This window comes from Leucoraja erinacea, chromosome 6 (genome assembly GCF_028641065.1).
Source record: "Leucoraja erinacea ecotype New England chromosome 6, Leri_hhj_1, whole genome shotgun sequence".
NCBI classification, from domain to species: Eukaryota; Metazoa; Chordata; class Chondrichthyes; order Rajiformes; family Rajidae; genus Leucoraja; species Leucoraja erinaceus.
This window is the reverse complement of record NC_073382.1, coordinates 48,653,982-48,675,414: the sequence shown is the minus strand read 5'-3', so window position 1 is coordinate 48,675,414 and position 21,433 is coordinate 48,653,982. Positions and strand designations below refer to the sequence as shown.

Below are 21,433 nucleotides of genomic sequence, written 5' to 3'. Positions count from 1 at the left end.
GATGGCCGCTTTCTGACGGATCTTAAGCAGATTAGATGCCCTGCTTTAGGGTGGCACAGAGGTGCACTGGTTGAACTGCTGTCTCGCAGCACCAGAGACCTGGGTTCGCATTTGCCCTCGGGTGCCGTGTGCGTGGAGATTTGCACATTCTCCCTGTGACCGCGTGAGTTTCCTCCAAAGCTCGTTTTCTACCCACATCCCAAGGACGTGTGGGTTTGTAGGTTAATTGACCTCTGTAAATTGTCCCTAGTATGTAAGGATTGAACTAAATTAAATCATTTTGTTTTAGTCTCTCACAGGAGCTTGTTAACTGATTCCATTCTCTGAACAATTATTGCTTTCATTCACTTAGAAAGACTCAGATGGGTTGAGTAGTTTGTTAGTAAAGTGGAATTTTAGACTTCATTGGAGGGATCTTATGGTGAATATGTATTGGGTTATAAATATAAAAGGGTTATTTCTGAACCTCTAAATAGGGGAAATAAAGAAATGCTTTAAAAATGTCCAAATGTTTAAAAAAAGCTAGTTCTGGAATTTAGTCCCTCAAGTCTTCAAAGACTTTATGCTTCCTCTTTCCACACTGTATCTCTAAACTAAGACCTTTTCAGTCAGTGGGTGGTGGATATATGGAACAAGCTGCCAGGGGAGGTAGTTGAGCTTGCTATTAAATCATTTAACATATACTTGGACAGGTACATGCATAAGAAAAGTTTAGAGGGATATGGACAAAACATGGGCAAATGGGACCAGCTTAAATGGGGCACCTTGTTCGTCATGGATGTGTTGGGCTGATGGGCCTGTTTTGGTGCTGCATGACGCCTTGGCTCAAGGTTAAGAGAGGATGGCACAGTGAAGCAGTGGTAGTGTTGCTGCCTTACAGTACCAGAGACCCAAGTTCAATCCTAGAAACTTAGAAACATAGAAAATAGGAGCAGGAGTAGGCCATTCGGCCCTTCGAGCCTGCACCGCCATTCAATATGATCATGGCTGATCATCCAACTCAGTATCCTGTACCTGCCTTCTCTCCATATCCCCTGATCCCTTTAGCCACAAGAGCCACATGTAACTCCCTCTTAAATATAGCCAATGAACTGGCCTCAACTACCTTCTGTGGCTGAGAATTCACCACTCTCTGTGTGAAAAATGTTTTCCTCATCTCGGTCCTAAAAGATTTCCCCCTTTATCCTTAAACTGTGACCCCTTGTTCTGGACTTCCTCAACATCGGGAACAATCTTCCTGCATCTAGCGTGTCCAACCCCTTAAGAATTTTGTAAGTTTCTTTAAATCCCCCCTCAATCTTCTAAATTCTAGCGAGTACAAGCCGAGTCTATCCAGTCTTTCTTCATAAGACAGCCCTGCCATCCCAGGAATCAGTCTGGTGAACCTTCTCTGCACTCCCTCTATGGCAATAATGTCCTTCCTCAGATTTGTAGACCAAACCTGTACGCAATACTCCAGGTGTGGTCTCACCAAGACCCTGTACAACTGCAGTAGAACCTCCCTGCTCCTATACTCGAATCCTTTTGCTATGTATGCTAACATACCATTCGCATTCTTTACTGCCTGCTGCACCTGCATGCCTACTTTTAATGACTGGTGTACCATGACACCCAGGACTCGTTGCATCTCCCCTTTTCCTAATCGGCCACCATTACTTTCTGGATTTCTACTTTCCTGTTTTTGCCACCAATCCTGACTATGGATGCTGTCCGCATAGAGTTTGTACGTTCTCCCCGTGACCGCATACGTTTTCTCTGGGTGCTCCAGTTTCCTCGCACACTCCAAAGACGTACCGGTTTGTAGGTTAATTGTCTTCGGTAAAATTGTCCCTAGCTCGTAGGATATGAAGTGATTACTGGTCCGCGCGTTCTCTGTGGGCCGAAGGGCCTGTTTCCATGCTGTTTCTCTAAAGTCTAAAGACTCCATAACTCGTTGAGCTGTGCAAGGTTAAGGGAGAGTATTGGAATGGTTGGAGCTCCAAAATGGCAGTATTGTCATCAAATTATATTGTTAGTGACTTTTCTCCTTCTTCAGCTTAATCAAATGTGTACGTGCATCTTGGTTGCCAATTTGAAGTTTTTAATAGAACTAAATTGTGTATAAAATCTTGAAGAATAGATCAGGTAGACCCACAGTCTCTTGCCCAGAGTAGGGGAATTGAGAAGCGGATGGCATTGGTTTAAGGTGAAAAATTTAAGGGGGAAAATATTTATAGGAATTTGAGGGGTATTATTTTCACACAAAGGGTGGTGGGTGCATGGTACGAGCTACCAGAGGAGGTAGTTGAAGCAGGGACTATCGCAACATTTAAGAAGCAATTAGACAGGAACATGGATAGGGTAGGTTTAGAGGGATATGGGTCAAATGCAGGCAAGTGGGACTAGTGTATATGAGACATGTTGGTGGGCAAGTTGGGCTGAAGGGCCTGTTTCCACACTCTATGACTATGACTCTATGACTAACAGATCCAATTTCTCATCGTGCAAACATTGCAAGAGATGGTGAATGTTCTTGCAGGTGGAAGAGTGCTGCATTAACATAGTGATTAGGACATTGGGAATCTTGTTACTGATGGACTTACAAATCATTATGGCACTTTAGGGACATGACAAGGAAGGATGTGACTTCTAATAATGGCTTCAGTTCTGTACTGTAAAGTATCACCATAATTGTGCTTTTTAATTGGAATGTCAAAAGAATCATTTGTGGTGTCTTCTGCGCGCAATTAATCGGAATATAAACTGACTTCTTCCCCGACACACGGTGCCTAATAACAGGGAAAGATTTTCCTGGTTTGTTATAATAAGTAACATAGAAGATATAATTAACTATACCTGACATGAAGCCACAGTTTGCAGAAACAAGGAACTGCAGATTTGGGTTTACCAAGGAAAGTGCTGAAGTATCTTAGCAGGACTAGCAGCATCCCTGGAGAACATGGATAGGTGACATTTCGGGTCGGAACCCTTTTACAGACTGATTCTTCAGTCTGAAGAATTAATTAATTAATTAATTAATTCATTCGTGTTTATTGGCCAAGTATTCACATGCAAGGAATTTGCCTTGGTGCTCCGGCCGCAAGTGACAACATGACATACAATGGCAGTTAGGAATGACACATGAAACATTAAACATTAATAATAAAACATTATCGATTAAACAAAATATCAGAGTATTCAAGAAAGATCATGAATTGAAGCGTCACCTATCCATGTTCTCCGGGGATGCTGCCTGACTCGTTAATTTGCTCCAGCACTTTGTGTCCTTTGGTTCCCTGTTTCTACATGTCAGCATTTTAGAATGATTGGGATCCCTGCCAACTATTGGAAGCTAACGTAAACTTCTCATAAAAGTTAAAGAAGCAAGAAGTTTATTCCTATTCAGATGAAAAGAAGATTGCTTATCTATATTACAAAAAGTCTGATCTTGACCACTTCCTGTTTTTCTGTTTCATGATTTTAGAAAAAACGCTGCCACATACGGCTGTGATTTTTGGCCATCTTACTCAGAGTCCCACTCCACTGCGCAGGACAAGAGGATTTTTCATATTGATGAAAAATAAAAGAGTTATTAATGTTTTAAAAATGTTGAGATTCTCTATGCTGCCCCTGCTGGTGGGAGTGGGGAGGGACTATACAACCCAGAAGTGTTGTGCCTCAGTCAGTCTCTGCAAGATGGGGGAAGTGAGAGGGTCCCATCTCTCAGCCTGAGCTGTGAATAACATTGAACACATGTCTACTGAACTGTGAATGTGGTTTTACTGACCTTGAGTGCCCTTAATGTGCTTTGAACATGAAAATGTGGTTGGTTTGAAGTAAAAGCACTGCAAATGGTTGGTGGGGGTTGGGTTTTGAAGTAAAACCACTGCAAATGATTGATGGGGGTTGTGTTGAAGTGAAAGCACTGCAAATGGTTGGTGGGTGTTGGGTTGAAGTAAAACCACTGCAAATGGTTGAAAGTCTAAACTTGACAACTTCCAATATGCATTGTATATTGATTTTAGATAAAACCCTACAAACGTACAGCTGTGATTTTTGGCCATCTTACTCAGTCTCCCCACGCTCATCGGGTGCAGAGGATTCTTCCCATCAATGAAAAATAAAAGTGTTATCAGTGTTTGAAAAATGTTGAGAATCTCTCTCCTGTCAATCACGCCATGAAGGCCACACCTTTTCCAGTGGGAGGGGGGAGGGATTATAGAACCGGGAAGTGTGGGTGTGGCTCGGTCTCTGCATGGTGGGGGAGGGAGAGGTCATGACTCTGAGCTGTGAATCAACTGAACACACTGAATGTCTATTGAACTGTGAGTGTGGTGTTTTGTGTGGTTTTATGGTGGTTTTATGGTGGTTTCACCCTGCTTGCAATGGTATGAAACTGCATTTGAATGTGGTGGCCTTGCACCTTGCACGAAATGGTATGAAACCGCATTTGAATGTGGTGGCCTTGCACTGCATGAAGTGGTATAAAATTGTACTTGAATTTGGTGGCCTTGCACCCTGCTTGAAGTGGTATGAAACTGCACTTGAATTTGGTGGCCTTGCACCCTGCTTGAAGTGGTATAAAACTGTACTTGAATTTGGTGGCCTTGCACCTTGCTTGAAGTGGTATGAAACTGCACTTGAATTTGGTGGCCTTGCATCCTGCTTGAAGTGGTATGAAACTGCACTTGAATTTGGTGGCCTTGTGCCCTGCTTGAAGTGGTCGGAGATTGCACTTTAATTCGGTGGCCTTGCACTCTGCTTAGAGTGGTAGGAAACTGCACTTGATTTTGGTGGCCTTGCACCCTGCTGGAAGTGGTATGAAACTGCACTTGAATTTTGGCGGCCTTGCACCCTGCTTGAAGTGGTAAGAAACTGCACTTGAATTTGGTGGCCTTGCACCCTGCCTGAAATGGTAGGAAAATTGATTTGAATTTGGTGGCCTTGCACCCTGCTTGAAATGGAATTTCAAGGAATAGCCGTGAGTCAACTGCCAGCCCACCAGCTGTGAGTGAGCTGCCAGCACATTGGGCTTGAGGGACTGAGCTGCCACCCTGACAATCCATTTGGCACAATGTCCATACTAGCCCTCTGGAGGCCAGTGCCTTCAGCCCACAACACCCATACCAGCGCTCCAGAAAGCCCCCCCTCCACTGGCCACCAATATTGGAATTGGTGGAGAGGTGGAATATTGCGTTGGGGAAACCAGCCCTCCCGTGTGAACATGGGACCCAATGGGTCCCACAGTCTAGTATAACAATGCAACTTTTTTCCTTTTGTTGTTTATTACAGGTTTACCATGTTTACATTTCTGGTGTGCTGCTGCAAGTAAGAATTTTGTTGTTACGTTTCGGGACATTTGACAATAAAACACCCTCGACAGTTGACTCTTTGCATGTGGCATTTTGTGAGGCGGTTTTGTTGGGGTATTGAGGACAGTAGTGGAGCTTGGAAGTGGTGGAGAATTCATCTTGGACAATAGATGGTTCAGTAAATTTAGTTCATTAAGGGTGTGCTCAGCTTCATGTAGTTGACGGGGTTCTGAAGATATGGGAATCTGAGATGGCCATTATTCATGTGTAGGAAGGAACTGCAGATACTGGTTTACACCAAAGATCAACACAGAATACTAGAATAACTCAGCGGGACAGGCAGTATCTTTGGAGAATAGGAATGTGATGTTTCAGGTCGAGACCCTTCTGAAGAAGAAACTGAAATGTTATCAATTCCTTATCTGCGGAGATGCTACTTGACTCCGCTGAGGTACCCCAGCATTTTGTGTTTATCTATGGCCATTATTAATGCTACAAAGCAGGTCGGTGATGTTCCCAATCTCTTTAAAATACTTAATTAGGCGTCCTGCCATCTTTTATGAAGGTTGACTGCCCACCCATTGTTTCCTTTCTACAAAGCTGAAACTAGGGACAAATGGGTCTCAGCTTTCATGTCTTTGTGGTTAACTCTGTTCACCTGACACCAGCTTACTCAATTTTCGAGGTTAGTTTTCACTGCAATATTTCATGACACCAGTCTGTGAAAAGGCAATGTCCTTTCTAACATAATTTTTTTTCCTAAAATGTTAAGATTTTAAAATGGTGCAGTTAAAAATGTGCAGTTACTATCACAATGTTTAAGAAACATGTAGACATGTACATGGATAGGTTTCGAGAGATATGGACCAAAAGTAGACAAATGGGACTAGTGTAGATGGGGCATGTTGATCAGAATGGGCAAGTTGGGCCAAGGGCCTTATTCCAACCTGTATGACTATGAGTATGTTTATTTTTATTTTTATCTTTCACCCAACTGACCCCTCACAATCTGTCTGTTCTTAACCAAAAGAAACATTTAGAGTGGTAAGGAAGGCCTATGTTATGCCTGCCTTCATTGGTCAGAGCATTGAGTATAACAGTCGGGAAGTCAAGATGCAGCTTTATAGGACTTTGGTTAGGCCGCATTTGGAGTACTGTGTGCAGTTCTGGTCACCCCAGTACAGGAAGGATGTGGAGACTTTGGAGAGGGTGCAGAGGAGATTTACCAGAATGATGGCTGGATTAGAGGGTATTAACTACCAGGGAGAGGTTGGACAGACTTGGATTGAGCTTGGATTGGATTAGGGAGTATTAGTTATAAGGAGCGATTGGAACACTGGAGGTTGAGGGGAGACCTGATAGAACTACATAAAATTATGCGAGGCATAGATAGGGCAGACAGTCAGAACCTTTTCCCCAGGGTGGAAAGCTTGCTGTGAGACCTGATTGAAGTATTTCCTCAAATGGTGTTTTTGCCATTGTGCCATGGAATGTCCCAGCCCTCAGCAGTTTCATTGTATCATTTTTTCCAAAAGACTTGAATATATAATTGAGAACAGTTTGCCAAGAATTTATTGTAATCGGCTCTGGAGGTTTGAAAACGACCAGTTAATCATTTCTCAAATAGTAGTAAATATTTTGAACGCAAGCAGTGCAGCAGAAAGGAATCCCGGGTAGGGAATTTATAAAAGGCGTCGGTGCCTCGAACCCACATGATTAGTTTGAACCATGACAGACTGAAATTTATGACCTGCAGCTGTTGGATGTCTGATTCGAGCCTCAGCACTGAGCAGTGGTGTGAAGCATAACAGTCCGAGGAGACCTCAAGAGAAAGGCAAGCACAGCACAAGATACCAGGGTAGGAATCAGTGTCAATAGGTGGTCTGCCTTTGTTATGCCTGACTCTGTACTTTTAAAGGAATGCTGCTCTTTATTAACAGGACGAGCACTTTCTGTGGCACTTTTTCTTGTCTTAATGATCAGTTTCTGGTTTGACAAGCAAGGGGCTGATTGCTGCTCACGGTCCGATACAGAAAAACTTTGTGCGGTTACTTCACAAAAACGTATGATTAGTCCAAGCAAGGTGTTCTGTCAAGGGAGGATTGGGAACATTGGCATGAAATCACTCTGAGTTAATGGATCTGCACCCGTGTTTACGTCTTGAGTTATTATTGTACTAAAGTCACAGGTGACCTATTTCAGTCTGTGACTGCAAAGTATGACATTGGTTGATTTACAATGAGTAAAATGTTAGAGAAGCTGGTAAAATGTAACACAGGTTAATGGTAACAGAGGGCAGAAGTGAAATACTCTCTATTTGATTTGCAACCTTCCAGTCCCCAACAAATCTTTTTTTTCTGCTTTTGATTTTAGTTTAGTTTAGTTTAGTTTAGAGATACAGCACAGAAACAGGCCATTCAGCCCACCGAGTTCTGGCCGACCATTGATCCCCACACACTAGGGACAATTTACAATCTTTCCCGAAGCCAATTAACCTACAAATCTGCACGTCTTTGATGTGTGGAGGAAACAGGAGCACCCGGAGAAAACCCACGCAGTCACGGGGAGAACGTACAAGCTCTGTACAAGCAACACCGATAGTCAGGATCGTACCCTGGTCTCTTGTGCTGTGAGGCAGCAGCTCTACTGCTGTGCCACCGTGCCTCCCCTAAACTATTATTATTATTTTAGATTTCAGACTTTTTAGAGATACCGAGCAGAAACGAGCCCTTTCGGTCCACTGAGTCCGCACTGACCAGTGATCATCCCGTACACTAATCTACTAGATACAATTTTTACTACAAACCAAAGCCAATTAACGTATAAACTGCCCGTCTTTGAGAATTAACCAACAAACCTGTATCGAATCTGGGTCTCTGGGGCTGGAAGGGAGCAACTCCACCACTGCACCACTGTTTTCCTTTTGAATCACTGGCGAAATGGAGATTTGAACAACCCCGAGTAAGTGAGTGCAGAAGCGCTGGTTTGCCTGCACAAATTTGTTTAAGCAATCTGTGAATCGTCTGGTGCAGCAAAACATGTGGGGAGGGTGCGGCCCGAACAGTCAATTCCACAATTAGAAAACAGACACACATTGGAATCTGGCAGCAGAGGGGAAGCCAAGTTTCCATCTGGATTCATTAACTGGACATTAGAAACTGGGCTCTCACAGGCAGTCAAGTGTGGAACACAAAGTGCTGGAGTAAGTTAGTGGGTCAGGCAATATCTTTGGAGGACATGGATAGGTCAACACCCCTCTTTAGACTTAAAACAAAACATCGCCTATCCATGTCCTCCAGAGATACTGGACTATCTTTGATCGGATTTTACTGGACTTTAATCTTGCACTAAACGTTATTTTCATTATTCCCTTTATCGTGTATCTGTACACTGAGGATAGCTCGATAGTAATCATGTATAGTCTTTCCGCTGATCCATCAGATCAGATAATACCATACAATCAAGTCAAGTTCAAGTACAGTAGGTAGATCGATGGAAAAGATACAAGGTGCAGATTGTAGTTCTCAGCACGGTGTTGAGTTACTGCAGCATTGTGTGTCTATCTTCAGTATAACCAGCAACTGCAGTTCCCTCCTACACAGTCTGGTCTGTGTGATGCACTGGGCTCCATGTACAAATTTCTTGCGGTCTTGGGCTGCAAGAAATGTGACCCAAGAAAATTTGTCTAACCTACCAAATTCGCTCTTATTTCCCCCCCCCTGTTTGCCCCATTACATGAAGGATATGGAGGCTTTGGAGAGGGTGTAGAAGCGGTTTGCCAGAATGCTGTCAGGAGTAGAGGGTATTAGCTATCAGGAGAGTTTGAATGAAGATTGTATTCTCTGAGTGTCCGAGGATGAGGGGAGACTCGATAGAAGTACACATCCACCTCCGATTTTCCGGCACCCTTGGCTCCAGAGCCTTTATGGATTATCCAATGGGGGTCCCGGCCTCTGAAAGGAGTCCAACGGTTCTGGAACAGTCCGCCTAGGCCGCAGAGGGGCTGAGATACTGGCCTGCGGAAGTCGGCTATGGGAACAGATCTACCACTTACGGCTGTGAATTTTGGCCATCTTACTCAGTCCCCCTCTGCTCATCAGGTGCAGAGGATTCTTCCCATCAATCAAAAATAAAAGTGTTATTAGTGTTTAAAAAATGTTGAGAATCTCTCTCCTGTCAATCACGCCATGAAGGCCACACCTTTTCCGGTGGGAGGGGGAGGCTCAGTCTCTGCATGATGGGGGAGGGAGAGGTCATGACTCTGTCTGAGTTGTGAATCAACTGAACACACTGAATGTCTACTGAACTGTGAGTGTGGTATTTTGTGTGGTTTTATAGCGGTTTTATTGTGGTTTCACCCTGCTTGAAATGGTATGAAACTGCATTTGAATGTGGTGTCATTGCACCCTCCTTGAAATGGTATGAAACTGCACTTAAATTTGGTGGCCTTGCACTCTGCTTGAAATAGAATTTGAAGGAATAGCCGTGAGTCAACTGCCAGCCCACCAGCCGTGAGTGAGCAGCCAGGCTTGAGGGACTGAGCTGCCACCCCAAGAATCCATTTGGCCCACAGTGTGCATACTAGCCCTCTGGAGACCAGTAGTCGCTGCAGTCAACAACACCCATACCAGTGCTCCAGAAAGCTCCCCCCCCCCCCCCAACTGGCCACCAATATTGGAATTAGTGGAGAAGTGGGATATTGCGTCGGGGGACCAGCCGTCCTGTGTGAACATGGGACCCAATGGGTCCCACTTATTCTAGTGTTAATACTAATTCTTTGTCAGATCTAAAATATCTCTGGGCCATTTAAGTACCATGTAGGATTCCAGAGCTAGTTAATAAACTATTGGTGGGCGAGCTGATTTGAGCAGTAGAGCAGACTGTCTTATTTAGATAAAACTCACTTTGAGCTGCTGAGTCCAAAATCATCTTCTGACTCCCTGTATCCGAGCTTCACTATTGCTTTTAATAGGGCTGCCAGCTTGGTAGTTCAGCACAGAAGATGTATTCAGAATACATTTAAATGAATTCTTATCATTTAATGGATGTGTATTTTGAAACTTAAAATTAAAACCTTAGAGTCACAGAGTCATAGAGTCTGGTGTAGAGGCAACTGAACCATCCTACCAACAAATAGAGAGGACCCCAGAGCTACCATCTACCTCATTGCAGACCCACAGACTATCTTTGATCAGACTTTACTGGACTTTATCTTGCACTAAAGTTTATTCACTTTATTCTCTTTATCATGTATCTGTACACTGTGAATAGCTCGATTGTAATCATGTATTGTCTTTCTGCTGACTGGTTAGCACGCAACAAAAGCATTTCACTGTACATCGGTACACGTGACAATAAACTAAAGTCAAGGTGTCATGGACTCACAAAGAGTCATACAGCATGGAAACAGGTCTGTCGGCCCAACTTACCCACAGCGACCAACATGTCCCATCTACAGTAATCCCACCTGCATGCGTTTGCCCCATATCCCTCTAAACCTATCCTATCCATGTACATTTCTAAATGTTTCTTAAACACTACCACCTCCTTTCATATACCCACCACCCTTTGTGTAAAAAAAAAGTTACCTCTCAGATTCCTATTAAATCTTTCCCCCCTAACCTTAAAACTATGTCCTCTGGTTCTCGATTCCCCAACTCTGGGCAAGAGACTCTGTGCTTTTACCTGATCCATTCCTCTCATGCTTTTGTACACCTGCACAAGACCAGAAGATTAGGTTTGAAATATATGAGTTATTCTGGGTTTGGGTGATAAATCAGATAAGCAGAGAACTGTGGTGGCAAGAACTGCCCCGATATCCCTACACATTCTCCCCCTTCACCTCCTCGCAATCTTCCTCATATTCATGTTCTGCATGACGGCTAGTCTCTTGAGACTCCATCAGACTCTTCCAGTCTGAAGAAGGGTCCTGACTTGAAATGTCACCTTTCTATTCACTCTACGGATGTTGCCTGACCTGTTGTTCATTAAGTGCTTTGTGCTTTTTCTCATGTTGATACAAGGAACTACAGATGCTAGATCCAACAAATGCAGTTCCATGAGACCCACCAGTCTATCCTGAACTGCTTTTTGGCAACTCAACTACTTCTCTTTATCCTACAGCTTGGTATTGCTGCTGTCTCTGTTTTCAAAAGATGTGCCGACATCGTCAAATCTGACTTTCACTTCCTTCAAAATTCTATGCTTTGTCCCATTGCATCACCCCACTCACACACCATTTTATTGTATGCCTGCCCAAAAACTCGCCATTAGTCTAGAGATACAGCAGCGAAACAGTCCCACCATGTCCACGCCGACCTTTGATCACCCATTCACACTAGTTCTATGTTATCCCACTTTTGCAGCCACTCCCTACACACCAGGGGCAATTTACAGAGGACAATTTTTAATTTAAGGCGGCACGGTGACGCAGCTGTAGAATAGCCAGAGACCCAGATTTAATCGGTGGGCCGAAGGGCCTGTTTCCACACCGTCTCTCTAAAGTATGAAGTAAAGTCATATCTATCTTCCCTTGCTATGCTGGCACTCTCTGCAAATCTCCGCTACAGAAACAGCTTGAAATTAATACCAAGAAATTGGCTTTTAAAAAGCATTTCATTTTCCTATCTTGAATGAGAACCAATGCAGTGAGAATGTTTAAATAAAAAAATGCTCAGCTGTGGACCTGGAATATTCATCACACTGTGAATTTGAAAATGTATTTGACATACTGACTCCGACCATTACAGTCCTGGCAGATTGTGCATGCTGTACATTGTCACAAGTTAAGTCAAAGTCAATCTGATTGAATGCGATGGAATCCACGAATAGCATTGTATTAAAAAAAAACGCTGAGTGCATTTTTTCTTCGAGAAGCCTCCACTGGGCGTAGAGCAAAAATCATGTCCTAAATCCTACTGCCTCACTTCTCACAGAAATGCATGTCCACCACTGATTTTCCAACACCCTTGGTTCCAGAGCTTTGTCAAATTCCGTTTTGCCAGACTAACAGAGGTCACGGCTTCCAAGAGGAGTCCAACATATTGGAACAGTTATCCTAGGTTGCCAAGGGGCCGAGATGCCGGTCCGTAAAGTCGGCATTCAGAAGTTGGCTATGGCAACGGATCTGCCGGCTCTGACTGGGCCGGAGATCTAGAGCCCCGGCAGCAGGGGGGGAAATACGATCTGCCGATCGGACACGGAAGTCCTGATGAGGTCGAGATTGGCTCCGCGACGCATCTCGGGTTCTGTGACGCATGAACCAGGCCTGCCGTTGGGATGGGCCACGGCTCGGCGGCTTTCCTTTTGCCGCGTGTGGCAGTCACGGTGGCGCAGCGGTAGAATTGCTGCCTTACAGCAAAATGCAGCGCCGGAGACCTGGGTTCGATCCCGACTACGGGCTTTGTACGGAGTTTGTACGTTATCTCCGTGACCTGCGTGGGTTTTCTCCGAGATCTTCGGTTTCCTCCCACATTCCAAATACGTACAGGTTTGTAGGTTAATTGGCTTGATAAATGTAAATGTAAAAATTGTCCAACTTCCAGTATAGTCCCTGGTGGACTCTTCAGAAGGTACAAGATACAAGGCTCACGGGGATTGTGGTAGTGGGAGTCTGATAGTGTGAACTTTGTGCTCTATGCAAGAATATTGATCCAGGGACAATAACCTATCATTTTATATGTGCTAGATTTGTGTAATGTCAATCTCATCATTACCAAATAGATAGTCTTTTTCTAGTTGATTTGCTACCGCATCCACGGTGAGATAGTCCTAATTCCATGAACCAAATTGTGCTTGTGAAGGAAGCATTAAAACACAAGGAGTTATCAATGAACACCATTGAACACAGCTGAAGTGGTTTATTATTCATGCTTTAGGTTTAGGCTTATTATTGTCACGTGTACCAAGGTACAGCGGAAAGCTTTGTTTTGCATGCTACTCAATCGGACCATTTAATACCATACATAGATACAATTAAACCAATCCTAACAATAGGGGGAGCAAAGGTGAAGATACAGAGTACAGAATATCGTTCTCAGCATTGTAACATTTCCAGAGACAAAATCTAGCGTCCGCAATGAGGTAGATGTGAAATGGACAATACCATAGCTTATGCAAGGATTGTTCAGAAGCCTGATAACAGAAGCTGTTTCTGAGTCTGGTGGTGCGCGCTCTCTAACTTCTGTACCTCTACCGGACAGGACCAGGGAGAAGAAGGAACGGCCAGGGTAGGACAAGTCTTTGATTATGTTGGCTGCTTTTCTGAGGCAGTGTGAAGCATAGCGGGAGTCAATGGTGGGGCATCTGGACTGTGTGATGGACTGCCCCTTATTAATTCAGGCATCATTTTCACTCAGAGGGTGGTGGGTATATGGAACGAGATGTCAACAGAGATAGTTGAGGCAGATACTAATAGTTCAGTTGCCTGATAAACAGCTTGGAAGAAACTGTCCCTGAATCTTGAGGTGTGCGTGTTCAAACTTCTGTACCCCTTGTCTGGGGAGAAGAGGGAGTGACCAGAATGAGACTAGTCCTTGATTATGCTGGTGGTCATGACAAGGCAGCGTGGACCACATGCAAACAAATGGGACTAGCTTCGATAGGGCATTTCGGTCAGAATGGACGAGTTGGGCCAAAGGACCCGTTTCCATGCTGTATGACTCAATCTGTACTCAAGACTGATAGCCATTGAAGCTGCTACTTCAAGTTTCATTCTGCAAAGTAGTGAGTAACTTTCAGCAAGTTCAGGAAGTCTGAAACTGAATCCACTTGGGCTACTTATCATTGGACTCCGTGTGAATGATTAAAGAAAAGACAAGACAAAGGTGAATAGGACCACTATTGATCTGCTGGTACAAGATGTCAGTCCCAGAAGTTAAAAGAAACATATTGATTGGATTCCAACCAAAAGAAACATATCGATCGATCTTTGTTCTCTGTGTGCATTGAGCTTTGAGAGAATTGAACAAAAATCCTTTACTGATTTGAATATCAGCAAATTGGTAGCCATCTCCTAAACATGTTGTTTGTTTTTATGAAAGGGTTGTTAAAAAAATTACAGCTGTATTCTTTTATTTGACAGGCTTCAGTTGTTGCTTTAAAGTCTCAGAACAATTCCTTGCCTTGAAGTGAATGTTTTAAATTAGTTGCATTCCCTCACTTGTATTTCAGACAGTACTTCCACCTTGTGCAATGACCATAAATGCTGTAATTAGGCTGAATAGCATTCTGTGTTCTCATTCTGCTGCTGTGGAACAGGGACAAAATGCAGAGGTGGTTCTGCACTGTCTAATTTTTCCAAAGATTGCCCTGTTATACAAGAATCTGAATGATGTCATTGCTAGGCTTTAAGCACGGCACTGATACTGGGGGAATCAGGGCCGGCCTTAAGCCGATTGAGCCAATTTCTCCCAATTGGGCCCCGCGCGTAAGGGGGCCCCGCATTAATTTTCCGTATTTTGTATGGAAATACAAATTTGCTTTATTAAATTTTTTTAAAAAATTCAATTCGCCATACGGATTTTTTTACAAAACGAACATAGATAACAACAGCTGCACGGCCATCAGACACAAACGATATGTTAACTACTACTGTATCACTTATTAACAGCCAGTAGTTAACAAGTAGTTATACAATGTGTCATCAATCCATCGATCCACATTCCTCAGTAAATGTAATTGTGTTTTGAACAAGTATTAATGACGCTGCGTTCCTTTGAATACAATTCACGTGGCGTCATTAATACTTGTTCAAAGCACAATTGCATTTACTGAGGAATGTAGATCGATGCATTGATGACAGTTTCAGAATTTCTTAAAACTCACCATCATGATTGAGGGCTTCTTCTTGGCGAGCTTGGTGTGCAGGTTAGTCATTCAATTTACCTACCGACCCACGTTGTGACTCTCTGTCTTTCGCTCTCTCCCTCCCTTTCTCTCTCGCACGCGCTCTCTCTCTCACGCTCCCCATCTTGTCTCTCTCTAGCTCTCTCACTCCCTCTCTCTCTCACCCTGTTGCCTCGGCATTCCTGGAACCATTGACGTTTTGCGGTAGACAAAAATGCTTGAGAAACTCAGCGGGTGAGGCAACATCTACGGAGCAAAGGAAATAGGCAATGCTTCGGGTCGAAACCCTTCTTCAGACCTGGCCCGAAACGTTGGCTATTTCCTTCACTCCATAGATGCTGCCTCACACGCTGAGTTTCTCCAGCATTTTTGTCTACCTTGGATTTTCCAGCATCTGCAGTTCCTTCTTAGACGTTTTGCAGTGATGGCTGCATTTGCGGTTCCTTTGTTGTGAGGGGGGGGGGGGCTCCTGATAAGTGATATGTTCCCTCCGCGGGTGCTGCCTTGCCCTCTAAGTTCCTCCAGCACTCTGTGTTTTTTGTTTGGCTCTGAAGTTGAAGGTGAAGGTGGACCCCCCTGAGTCTACCTTCAACTCCCTGTCTGTGGTGGCTCAGCGGGATGGGCAGGGGCTCTGGGGAGAGGGTTGCTTTTCTGGTCGAGATCCTTCTTCAGCCAATCACAAGTACTCTCACCGACGAGAGTTCAGTTCAGTCCAGTCTGAAGAAGGAAGGGTCTTCTCTCCAGGGTGTGTGTGTGTGTGCGTGTCGCCGACCCCCTGCGTACCCCCCCCCCCATTTCCATCACTGCCTCACACACACACACACACATTCTCACGCGCACACACACACACACACACACACACACACACACACACACACACACACACACACACACACACACACACACACACACACACACACACACCCACAACCACCCACCCACACACACACACACACACCCACACACACACACACGCACGCACAACTAAGGATGGGGTAGAAGCCCAAAGGGTAGGATGGGATAGAAGCCCAAAATTGAATGCCTGGACTTTTTTTTGCCAATAGTTATTGGTTTCCAGGATCTACTTAATTTTTTTTTTCATTTCATAGTCACTAAAACAAGTGGTATTGTAACTATGTACTTTTCAAAGGTGATCTACACATTTTGTTTGTTATTGTATGTACATGTGTGCAATTTTATATTAAAATGTAGCTTAGATCTGTTTGGTCCATTAACTCGCAGGCACTTTTTAAGCGCACATTTTGATTACCTTCCATTCTACCAGAGATATAAAGTCTATAATAGACTTTATTTATATTTCTATGATTCCACAGACCTTGGCTGGGAACCTGGGGCTCACCAAAATTGTTCCCAATTGGGCCCCGCACCTCCTAAGTCCGGCCCTTGGGGGAATATTAACTGTTTTGTTACACGTTGTCGATCATATTGTCCAGATACAGTACAGTGGCGCAGCGCTAGAGTTGCAGCCTTACAATGTTAGAGACCCGGGTTCGATCCCGACTATAGCTACTGTCTGTATGGAGTTTGTATGTTCTGCCTGTGACCACGTGGCGTTTCTCCGGATGCTCTGGTTTCCTTGCACATTCCAAAGATTTGTAGGTTAATTAGCATCTGAAAAAATTGATTGGATAGTAGGAAAATAGGATGGATCTAGTGGCTGAAGGGCCTGTTTCTATGCTGTCTCTCTGTACTAAACTGAAAGGGGGGCTGGTTAGGATTAGCCCTGTGAAACATGATTCTTTAACTCAGAACTGCAGGTACATAAGTTATAGGAGCAGAATTAGGCTGTTCGGCCCATCGACTCTAAACAGCCATTCAATCATGGCTGATCTATCTTTCCCTCAAACCCATTCTCCTGTCTTCTCCCCATAACCCCTTACACCCTTACTAATCAAGAATCTGTCAATCTCCGTCTTAAAAATATCCATCGACTTGGCCTCCACAGCCTTCTGCGGCCATGAATTCCACAGATTCACCACCCTCTGATTAAAGAAATTCCTGCTCATCCCCTTTCTAAAGGTACGTCCTTTTATTCTGAGGCTGTGATGACTGGTTGTAGACTCTCCCGCTAGTGGGAACATCCTCTCCACATCCACTATAACCACTTGGCCTTCCGGAAAGAATGAATCTACCACAAGTTCCACAACAAGAATTGTTATTGTCTACTGATGCGAAATGACCATGGTCCAGTGGTCTGGTTTACAGGACTAGGTGGTCATAAAGGTGGTTAGCACATTGACCTTCATCAGTATTGAGTATAGAAGTTGGGAGGTCATGTTGCATTTGTATAAGACATTGGTGAAGCCGCATTTAGAGTACTGTGTTCCGTTTTGGGCACAGTGTTATTGGAAAGATGTTGTCGAGCAGGAAAGGATGTAATGAAGATTTACTAGGATGTTGCCAGGGCTAGAGGGTCTGAGCTACCGGGAGAGGTTGAGGAGGCTGCGACTCTATTCCTTAGAATGTAGGAGGATGAGGGGTGATCTTATTGAGGTGTATAAAATCATGAGAGGAATAGATCGAGTGGATGTACAGAGTCTCTTGCCCAGAGTAGGTGAATGAAGGACCAGAGGACATAGGTTCAAGATGAAGGGGAAAAGATTTAACAGGAATCTGAGGGGTAACTTTTTCACACATAGGGTGGTGGGTGTATGGAACAAGCTGCCAGGCGAGGTAGTTGTGGCAGAGACTATCACCACATTTAAGAAACAGTTGGATAGATACATGGATAGGAACGGTTTGGAGGGATATGGACCAAGCATGGGCAGGTGAGATTCGTGTAGCTAGGACTAGTGTAGTTGACAAGTGTGGGCAAGTCAGGCCAAAGGGCCTGTATCACTCTATGACTATGACTGGTTGTTCGGAGAACTGTTGTATCCATGCGTAGGAAGGAACTGCAGATGCTGGTTTATACTGAAGATAGACAAAATGCTGGAATGATACCAACTCAAACCATGCCTGCTTATCCATTCACTTTTTGCTGCAGTATTGCCTATTTTTGAAAGAATGTATTAATTCACTGGTGTCTACTGCTCTTGTACATGATTGATTCTCTGGGACCCGGTGCTCTCTTCATTTATTTGTTGACTGGATTGCCAATACTAATTAATTAATTTGCATTAGGGATTTATTGATTCACTGTTACCATTGACCTGTTAATTTGCAAATGTCCACAGCTCTACTAGATTAGTGATGTTAGAATTACAATGAATCAGCGTGGACCTTCAGATATAACTTTCTAACACCTTTAGACTTTAAAGATACAGCGAGGAAACCGACCCTTCGACCTACCGATTTGACCATTGCTCCATTGATTTGTTAATTTATTTTGGTGAGCCCCCAATTGCTTTGCTCAGGTGTACATGGTTTGTTTCACTAATTCTTCTTCTTCTTGCGTATGGCCTGTACAGCCTAAAGTTAACCATATAACCATATAACAATTACAGCACGGAAACAGGCCATCTCGGCCCTACAAGTTCCTGCCGAACAACTTTTTTTCCCTTAGTCCCACCTGCTGCACTCGTACCATAACCCTCCATTCCCTTCCCATCCATATGCCTATCCAATTTATTTTTTAAATGATACCAATGAACCTGCCTCCACCACTTCCACTGGAAGCTCATTCCACACCGCTACCACTCTCTGAGTAAAGAAGTTCCCCCTCATATTACCCCTAAACTTCTGTCCCTTAATTCTGAAGTCATGTCCTCTTGTTTGAATCTTCCCTATTCTCAAAGGGAAAAGCTTGTCCACATCAACTCTGTCTATCCCTCTCATCATTTTAAAGACCTCTATCAAGTCCCCCCTTTAACCTTCTGCGCTCCAGAGAAGAATAAAGACCTAACTTATTCAACCTATCTCTGTAACTTAGTTGTTGAAACCCAGGCAACATTCTAGTAAATCTCCTCTGTACTCTCTCTATTTTGTTGACATCCTTCCTATAATTGGGCGACCAAAATTGTACGCCATACTCCAGATTTGGTCTCACCAATGCCTTGTACAATTTTAACATTACATCCCAGCTTCTATACTCAATGCTCTGATTTATAAAGGCTAGCATACCAAAAGCTTTCTTTACCACCCTATCTATATGAGATTCCACCTTCAAGGAACTATGCACGGTTATACCCAGATCCCTCTGTTCAACTGTATTCTTCAATTCCCTACTATTTACCATGTACGTCCTATTTTGATTTGTCCAAGTTGTAGTACAACTTGTTCTATTTGATCTTATTTGATTGTGCACGCCAGGTTGATTGCATTCGTCGAAACAGAGCGGACCACGTGAAGGTTGCAATCTCCCACCACTTTCACTAATTAACTAATTATTTTACTGGGTCGTGTTTCATTTATTATTAGTAATGATAAATGATTGAGTGATGGTTATTGACTGTGGTTTATGTGGCTTAGATATTCTCTGACAATATGAAGTTCAACCCAACCTCTTGTTCTAACTTAAATTCTCCTGTCATAGAACATAGAATAGTATAACACATAGAACAGGCCCTTCAGCCCACAAGCCAAACATGATGCCAAGGCCATCTCTTATCTACCTGCATATAGTCCATATCCCTTCAGTCCCTGCATATCCATTTGCCTATCTCAAAGTCTCTTCAATACCAATGTGTATCTGTCTCCTCCACCACCCGGCAGCATGTTTCAGGCACTCATCACCCTCTGCGTAACAATAATTACCCCACACATCTCCTTTAAACTTTGCCATTCTGACCTTAAAGCTATGTCCTTTAGTATGTGATCTTTTCATCTTGGGGAAAAAATGGCTCTGATTCGCTATCGTATCCATAGCTATCATAATTGTATCTACTTCCATCGGTCTCCCTGCAACCTCTGGCGTTCCAGAGAAAACAATCCAAGTCTGTCCAACCTCTCCCTATGGATAATGCCCCCTAATCCAGGCATCATTCTGATAAACCTCCTCTGCACCTTTTTCAAGACCTCTACAACTTTCCTGTAATTGGACAACCAGAAACTGAATGCAATACTCCAAATGTTGCAATGCCAGAAGCTCAGCTAGAATTAGGTTTTAACTCCTGTGCCTGATCTCCCACTGTACTGTATTAGCTGCTAAACTGACTGCTGTAACAACTGCAGGGCAAACATTGATTGTGAAAAGGGGTGGGCAAGTAGGAAGCTCACAGCATGTTTCCAATAAAACCATCTGTTGTACTCCGGTGCATCACTAAGAAATGATTATAGCTTTGATCACCAGCACCAACTATCTGTTGACTTTAAATGTTAGAATTTACAGATACAATTTAGAGAAACAGGCCCTGCGGCCCATTGAATCCAAGCTGACTGCTGATCACCCCATACACTAGCACTAACTTACACACTAGGAACAATTTACAGAACCCAATTAATCTACAAACCTGCACGTTTTTGGAGTGCGGATGGAAACCAGAGCACCCGGAGAAAACCCCCACGGTCTCGGGGAGAATGTACAAATTCCACACCTGTAGTCAGGATTGAACTCTGGTCTCTGGCGTTGTAAGGCAGCAACTCTACCGCTGCAGCACTGCCACCCCATAGCTGAAGCCTTTATCCACGCCTTTAATAATCTAGATTTGAGAAGTCCATTTCTTGGCTAGTGTTCCATCTTCTATTCTGTATGAATTCATGCTCATCAAATCTGCTGCGTTAATTCTGACGTACCAAGTCCCTGTCACTCATTGCCCTTGAGGTACTCATGGAGTCCAGAGTCATTCCTGTACTAATTCTTCTATGTAATATATTATGATTGTATTCTAATCTGATCATATTCTGATCCTCCTCTCTCCCGGGCAAAACTAGAAAAGATTTAGTCAACCCGGTCACTACCTCTTCTCCCCTCTCCCATCGGGCAAGAGATACAGAAGTTTGAAAACACCTCCAGATTCAGGGACAGTTTCTTCCCAGCTGTTATCAGGTGACTGAACCATCCTACCACCAATGAGGGAGCAGTCCTGACCTCCCATCTAACTCATTGGAGACCTTTGAACTATCTTCATAATCGGACTTTACTTTACTCTGGACTTTATCTTGCGCTAAACATTATATCCTTTATCCTATATCTGTACACTGTGGACGGCTTTATTGTTATCATGTATAGTCTTTTCCTTGATCATCGTTGCTGGCTTTGAGTTGTCCTTACGCATACCTTTCATTTATTTGTTCTTTGCGCATTTTCATATCTCTATTTTTCCCTCTCCCTTGACCCTCAGTCTGGAAAAGGATCTCGATCTGAAACGTCACCTATTTGTTCAGAGATGCTGCCT

At 43.7% G+C, this 21,433-nt stretch overlaps 1 protein-coding gene across 8 annotated transcripts in view; it reads left to right on the top strand.

Annotated features, from left to right (window-relative positions):
- Window positions 1-21,433, top strand: part of LOC129698092 (gamma-sarcoglycan-like) — a 296,811-nt gene that overhangs the window by 72,791 nt on the left and 202,587 nt on the right. Inside the window, exon 1 of one of the 8 annotated variants that reach the window (XM_055636967.1) lies at window positions 6,950-7,149. The exons of 6 other annotated variants lie outside the window; for them this stretch is intronic. The gene's annotated coding sequence lies outside the window, so the exon portion shown is untranslated. Of the gene's footprint in view, window positions 1-6,949; window positions 7,150-21,433 lie in introns of those variants that run through there. One more of the 8 variants, XM_055636961.1, reaches the window with a different exon arrangement.